A 7,547-nucleotide genomic window follows, 5' to 3' on the forward strand; every position below is an offset into this window, starting at 1 on the left:
GTCATCAATATCATGGGAAACATTGAGTAATACTTCTTGGAGTTTTCATAATGCTAAATCTCATTCTTGAGGCAGATTTCGAGTCAAACATGTTAAGTTGTCCCATTTTCATATCACTTGGCCCGTTTTAATAATATACTGTATATATTATTTTACTCTTTTCGAGAAGGTCCAAAGTTTTGACCAAGTAAAACACTGCGCTGTGAACAGGATTTGAACGTGTGCGGGGATACCCCATTGGATTTCAAGTCCAACGCCTTAACCACTCGTCCATCACAGCCAACTGTTGAATAATCTATCAGATGTTTTTGCCATGTGAGCACAGAGGGAGAGCCTGTGAGAAGATTTTGGTCTAAGTTCACCTGAATCTCTACTGAACTACAAAGCCATGAGCATGAAAACTAGACTTACTTGCTGAAGAGAAAGAAGTGGTCTGAGATCAAAGAGTAGAAGGAGATAAATGGATTGTATATTAAGAAACGCCGTGATTTTGTTGACCACATGTTTCTCATGCTTAAAATTGTGTTTGGACACCGCGCACTGCCAGGGAATTAATCTGCATTTTTTTTATTATTCCCAACTTTTACTATATTTTCTTTTCACTAATCTTTCATAAGCAAAATCCAATCTTTTCAAGACTAATACAATAAACTGAACATGATTTCATCCAACATGAAGATTTCAAGTCCATCGTCTTAAAAATGCAGCCATCAAAATATATGGCATTGCTGATGGTTCTCAGTTGTCTTTTTGGAACCAGTTTAAATACTTTAATTGACATTTTATTGCTGAAAGAAATTTGGTGTAGAGGATTTCCAGCTATCAATACATAGATTTCTATTATCTGCAAATGATGTCATCAATATCATGGGAAACATCTAGTAATATTTCTTTAAGCTTTCATACTTGTTAATTTCATTCTTGAGACAGATTTCGACTCAAATATATTTAGTTGTCCCATTTTCATATGTCTTGGCCCATTTTAATAATATACTGTATATATTATTTTACTCTTTTCGAGAAGGTCCAAAGATTTGACCAAGTAAAATACTGCACTGTGAACAGGATTTGAACCTGTGTGGGGATTTGCGGCCATCACAGCCAGTTATAGGCTCACCTTATCAGATGTGTTTGCCATGTGAACACAGAGAACAGCCTGTGAAAAGATTTTGGCCTAAATTCGCATGAATATCTATTGTAGGATACAGCCATGAGCAAGAGAACTTGACTGACTTACTGAATAGAAAGGAGTGGTCTGAGATTAAAGAGTAGAAGGAGATGAATGGATTGTATATTGAGAAACGCAGAGATTTTGTTGACCATGTGTTTCTCATGGTTAAAATTGTCTTTGGTTTCCGCACACTGTCAGGGAATTAATCTGTATTGTTTTATTATTCCCAGCTTTTACTATATTTTCTTTTCACTAATCTTTCATGTGCAAAATCCTATCTTTTCAAAGGTAAAACAATAAACTGTGAACACGATTTCATCCAACATGAAGATTTCAAGTCCATCGTCTTAAAAATGCAGCCATCAAAATATATGTCATTGCTGATGGTTCTCAGTTGTCTTTTTGGAACCAGTTTAAATACTTTCATTGACTTTTTATTGCTGAAAGAAATTTGGTGTAGAGGATTTCCAGCAACCAATACATAGATTTCTATTATCTGCAAATGATGTCATCAATATCATGGGAAACATCGAGTAATATTTCTTGGCGTTTTCATACTACTAAATCTCATTCTTGAGGCAGATTTCGATTCAAACATGTTAAGTTGTCCCATTTTCATATCACTTGGCCCGTTTTAATAATATACTGTATATATTATTTTACTCTTTTCGAGAAGGTCCAAAGTTTTGACCAAGTAAAACACTGCGCTGTGAACAGGATTTGCACCTGTGCGGGGATACCCCATTGGATTTCGCGTCCAACGCCTTAACCACTCGGCCATCACAGCCAACTGTTGAATAATCTATCAGATGTTTTTGCCATGTGAGCACAGAGGGAGAGCCTGTGAGAAGATTTTGCTCTAAGTTCACCTGAATCTCTACTGAACTACAAAGCCATGAGCATGAAAACTAGACTGACTTACTGAAGAGAAAGAAGTGGTCTGAGATCAAAGAGTAGAAGGAGATAAATGGATTGTATATTAAGAAACGCAGTGATTTTGTTGACCACATGTTTCTCATGCTTAAAATTGTGGTTGGACACCGCGCACTGCCAGGGAATTAATCTGCATTTTTTTTATTATTCCCAACTTTTACTATATTTTCTTTTCACTAATCTTTCATAAGCAAAATCCAATCTTTTCAAAACTAATACAATAAACTGAACATGATTTCATCCAACATGAAGATTTCAAGTCCATCGTCTTAAAAATGCAGCCATCAAAATATATGGCATTGCTGATGGTTCTCAGTTGTCTTTTTGGAACCAGTTTAAATACTTTAATTGACATTTTATTGCTGAAAGAAATTTGGTGTAGAGGATTTCCAGCTATCAATACATAAATTTCTATTGTCTGCAAATGATGTCATCAATATCATGGGAAACATCTAGTAATATTTCTTTAAGTTTTCATACTTGTTAATTTCATTCTTGAGACAGATTTCGACTCAAATATATTTAATTGTCCCATTTTCATATGTCTTGGCCCATTTTAATAATATACTGTATATATTATTTTACTCTTTTCGAGAAGGTCCAAAGTTTTGACCAAGTAAAATACTGCACTGTGAACAGGATTTGAACCTGTGTGGGGATTTGCGGCCATCTCAGCCAATTATAGGCTCACCTTATCAGATGTGTTTGCCATGTGAACACAGAGAACAGCCTGTGAAAAGATTTTGGCCTAAATTCGCATGAATATCTATTGTAGGATACAGCCATGAGCATGAAAACTAGACTGACTTACTGAATAGAAAGGAGTGGTCTGAGATTAAAGAGTAGAAGGAGATGAATGGATTGTATATTGAGAAACGCAGAGATTTTGTTAACCACGTGTTTCTCATGGTTAAAATTGTCTTTGGTTTCCACACACTGTCAGGGAATTAATCTGTATTGTTTTATTATTCCCAGCTTTTACTATATTTTCTTTTCACTAATCTTTCATGTGCAAAATCCAATCTTTTCAAAGGTAAAACAATAAACTGTGAACACGATTTCATCCAACATGAAGATTTCAAGTGCATCGTCTTAAAAATGCAGCCATCAAAATATATGGCGTTGCTGATGGTTCTCAGTTGTCTTTTTGGAACCAGTTTAAATACTTTCATTGACTTTTTATTGCTGAAAGAAATTTGGTGTAGAGGATTTCCAGCAACCAATACATAGATTTCTATTATCTGCAAATGATGTCATCAATATCATGGGAAACATCGAGTAATATTTCTTGGCGTTTTCATACTGCTAAATCTCATTCTTGAGGCAGATTTCGAGTCAAACATGTTAAGTTGTCCCATTTTCATATCACTTGGCCCGTTTTAATAATATACTGTTTATATTATTTTACTCTTTTCGAGAAGGTCCAAAGTTTTGACCAAGTAAAACACTGCGCTGTGAACAGGATTTGAACGTGTGCGGGGATACCCCATTGGATTTCGAGTCCAACGCCTTAACCACTCGGCCATCACAGCCAACTGTAGAAAAATCTATCAGATGTTTTTGCCATGTGAGCACAGAGGGAGAGCCTGTGAGAAGATTTTGCTCTAAGTTCACCTGAATCTCTACTGAACTACAAAGCCATGAGCATGAAAACTAGACTGACTTACTGAAGAGAAAGAAGTGGTCTGAGATCAAAGAGTAGAAGGAGATAAATGGATTGTATATTAAGAAACGCAGTGATTTTGTTGACCACATGTTTCTTATGCTTAAAATTGTGGTTGGACACCGCGCACTGCCAGGGAATTAATCTGCATTTTATTATTCCCAACTTTTACTATATTTTCTTTTCACTAATCTTTCATAAGCAAAATCCAATCTTTTCAAAACTAATACAATAAACTGAACATGATTTCATCCAACATGAAGATTTCAAGTTCATCGTCTTAAAAATGCAGCCATCAAAATATATGGCATTGCTGATGGTTCTCAGTTGTCTTTTTGGAACCAGTTTAAATACTTTAATTGACATTTTATTGCTGAAAGAAATTTGGTGTAGAGGATTTCCAGCTATTAATACATAGATTTCTATTATCTGCAAATGATGTCATCAATATCATGGGAAACATCTAGTAATATTTCTTTAAGTTTTCATACTTGTTAATTTAATTCTTGAGACAGATTTCGACTCAAACATATTTAGTTGTCCCATTTTCATATGTCTTGGCCCATTTTAATAATATACTGTATATATTATTTTACACTTTTCGAGAAGGTCCAAAGTTTTGACCAAGTAAAACATTGCACTGTGATCAGGATTTGAACCTGTGTGGGGATTTGCGGCCATCACAGCCAATTATAGGCTCACTTTATCAGATGTGTTTGCCATGTGAACACAGAGAACAGCCTGTGAGAAGATTTTGGCCTAAGTTCGCATGAATATCTATTTAGGATACAGCCATGAGCAAGAGAACTTGACTGACTTACTGAAGAGAAAGGAGTGGTCTGAGATCAAAGAGTAGAAGGAGATGAATGGATTGTATATTGAGAAACGCAGAGATTTTGTTGACCACATGTTTCTCATGGTTAAAATTGTCTTTGGTTTCCACACACTGTCAGGGAATTAATCTGCATTGTTTTATTATTCCCAGCGTCTACTATATTTTCTTTTCACTAATCTTTCATGTGCAAAATCCAATCTTTTCAAAGGTAAAACAATAAACTGTGAACACGATTTCATGCAACATGAAGATTTCAAGTCCATCGTCTTAAAAATGCAGCCATCAATATAGTGATTTTGTTGACCACATGTTTCTCATGCTTAAAATTGTGGTTGGACACCGCGCACTGCCAGGGAATTAATCTGCATTTTTTTTATTATTCCCAACTTTTACTATATTTTCTTTTCACTATTCTTTCATAAGCAAAATCCAATCTTTTCAAAACTGATACAATAAACTGAACATGATTTCATCCAACATCAAGATTTCAAGTCCATCTTCTTAAAAATGCAGCCATCAAAATATATGGCATTGCTGATGGTTCTCAGTTGTCTTTTTGGAACCAGTTTAAATACTTTAATTGACATTTTATTGCTGAAAGAAATTTGGTGTAGAGGATTTCCAGCTATCAATACATAGATTTCTATTATCTGCAAATGATGTCATCAATATCAAGGGAAACATCTAGTAATATTTCTTTAAGTCTTCATACTTGTTAATTTCATTCTTGAGACAGATTTCGACTCAAATATATTTAATTGTCCCATTTTCATATGTCTTGGCCCATTTTAATAATATACTGTATATATTATTTTACTCTTTTCGAGAAGGTCCAAAGTTTTGACCAAGTAAAACACTGCACAGTGAACAGGATTTGAACCTGTGTGGGGATTTACGGCCATCACAGCCAATTATAGGCTCACCTTATCAGATGTGTTTGCCATGTGAACACAGAGAACAGCCTGTGAAAAGATTTTGGCCTAAATTCGCATGAATATCTATTGTAGGATACAGCCATGAGCAAGAGAACTTGACTGACTTACTGAATAGAAAGGAGTGGTCTGAGATTAAAGAGTAGAAGGAGATGAGTGGATTGTATATTGAGAAACGCAGAGATTTTGTTGACCACGTGTTTCTCATGGTTAAAATTGTCTTTGGTTTCCGCACACTGTCAGGGAATTAATCTGTATTGTTTTATTATTCCCAGCTTTTACTATATTTTCTTTTCACTAATCTTTCATGTGCAAAATCCAATCTTTTCAAAGGTAAAACAATAAACTGTGAACACGATTTCATCCAACATGAAGATTTCAAGTCCATCGTCTTAAAAATGCAACCATCAAAATATATGGCATTGCTGATGGTTCTCAGTTGTCTTTTTGGAACCAGTTTAAATACTTTCATTGACTTTTTATTGCTGAAAGAAATTTGGTGTAGAGGAATTCCAGCAACCAATACATAGATTTCTATTATCTGCAAATGATGTCATCAATATCATGGGAAACATTGAGTAATATTTCTTGGAGTTTTCATACTGCTAAATCTCATTCTTGAGGCAGATTTCGAGTCAAACATGTTAAGTTGTCCCATTTTCATATCACTTGGCCAGTTTTAATAATATACTGTATATATTATTTTACTCTTTTCGAGAAGGTCCAAAGTTTTGACTAAGTAAAACACTGTGCTGTGAACAGGATTTGAACCTTTGTGCGGATACCCCATTGGATTTCAAGTCCAACAACTTAACCACTCGGCCATCACAGCCAACTGTTGCATAATCTATCAGATGTTTTTGCCATGTGAGCACAGAGGGAGAGCCTGTGAGAAGATTTTGGTCTAAGTTCACCTGAATCTCTACTGAACTACAAAGCCATGAGCATGAAAACTAGACTGACTTACTGAAGAGAAAGAAGTGGTCTGAGATCAAAGAGTAGAAGGAGATAAATGGATTGTATATTAAGAAACGCAGTGATTTTGTTGACCACATGTTTCTCATGGTTAAAATTGTGGTTGGACACCGCGCACTGCCAGGGAATTAATCTGCATTTTTTTTATTATTCCCAACTTTTACTATATTTTCTTTTCACTAATCTTTGATAAGCAAAATCCAATCTTTTCAAAACTAATACAATAAACTGAACATGATTTCATCCAACATGAAGATTTCAAGTCCATCGTCTTAAAAATGCAGCCATCAAAATATATGGCATTGCTGATGGTTCTCAGTTGTCTTTTTGGAACCAGTTTAAATACTTTCATTGACTTTTTATTGCTGAAAGATATTTGGTGTAGAGCATTTCCAGCTATCAATACATAGATTTCTATTATCTGCAAATGATGTCATCAATATCATGGGAAACATCTAGTAATATTTCTTTAAGTTTTCATACTTGTTAATTTCATTCTTGAGACAGATTTCAACTCAAACATATTTAGTTGTCCCATTTTCATATGTCTTGGCCCATTTTAATAATATACTGTATATATTATTTTACTCTTTTCGAGAAGGTCCAAAGTTTTGACCAAGTAAAACATTGCACTGTGATGAGGATTTGAACCTGTGTGGGGATTTGCAGCCATCACAGCCAATTATAGGCTCACTTTATCAGATGTGTTTGCCATGTGAACACAGAGAACAGCCTGTGAGAAGATTTTGGCCTAAGTTCGCATGAATATCTATTTAGGATACAGCCATGAGCAAGAGAACTTGACTGACTTACTGAAGAGAAAGGAGTGGTCTGAGATCAAAGAGTAGAAGGAGATGAATGGATTGTATATTGAGAAACGCAGAGATTTTGTTGACCACATGTTTCTCATGGTTAAAATTGTCTTTGGTTTCCACACACTGTCAGGGAATTAATCTGCATTGTTTTATTATTCCCAGCGTCTACTATATTTTCTTTTCACTAATCTTTCATGTGCAAAATCCAATCTTTTCAAAGGTA

At 35.0% G+C, this 7,547-nt stretch overlaps 4 non-coding genes across 4 annotated transcripts; all 4 read right to left on the reverse strand.

The window, feature by feature from the left end:
- Positions 1-198: 198 nt before the first annotated feature.
- TRNAS-UGA (transfer RNA serine (anticodon UGA)) lies at positions 199-280 on the reverse strand. The gene has a single exon. It is a non-coding gene; the product is annotated as a tRNA-Ser (tRNA).
- Positions 281-1,876: 1,596 nt separating this feature from the next.
- Positions 1,877-1,958, reverse strand: TRNAS-CGA (transfer RNA serine (anticodon CGA)). Its single transcript has one exon. It is a non-coding gene; the product is annotated as a tRNA-Ser (tRNA).
- Positions 1,959-3,554: 1,596 nt separating this feature from the next.
- Positions 3,555-3,636, reverse strand: TRNAS-CGA (transfer RNA serine (anticodon CGA)). The gene has a single exon. It is a non-coding gene; the product is annotated as a tRNA-Ser (tRNA).
- A 2,648-nt stretch (positions 3,637-6,284) lies between these two features.
- TRNAS-UGA (transfer RNA serine (anticodon UGA)) lies at positions 6,285-6,366 on the reverse strand. Its single transcript has one exon. It is a non-coding gene; the product is annotated as a tRNA-Ser (tRNA).
- Positions 6,367-7,547: the final 1,181 nt, after the last annotated feature.

Source organism: Dendrobates tinctorius, unplaced genomic scaffold (assembly GCF_039654945.1).
Source record: "Dendrobates tinctorius isolate UK_male_01 unplaced genomic scaffold, ASM3965494v1 ptg000151l, whole genome shotgun sequence".
NCBI lineage: Eukaryota > Metazoa > Chordata > Amphibia > Anura > Dendrobatidae > Dendrobates > Dendrobates tinctorius.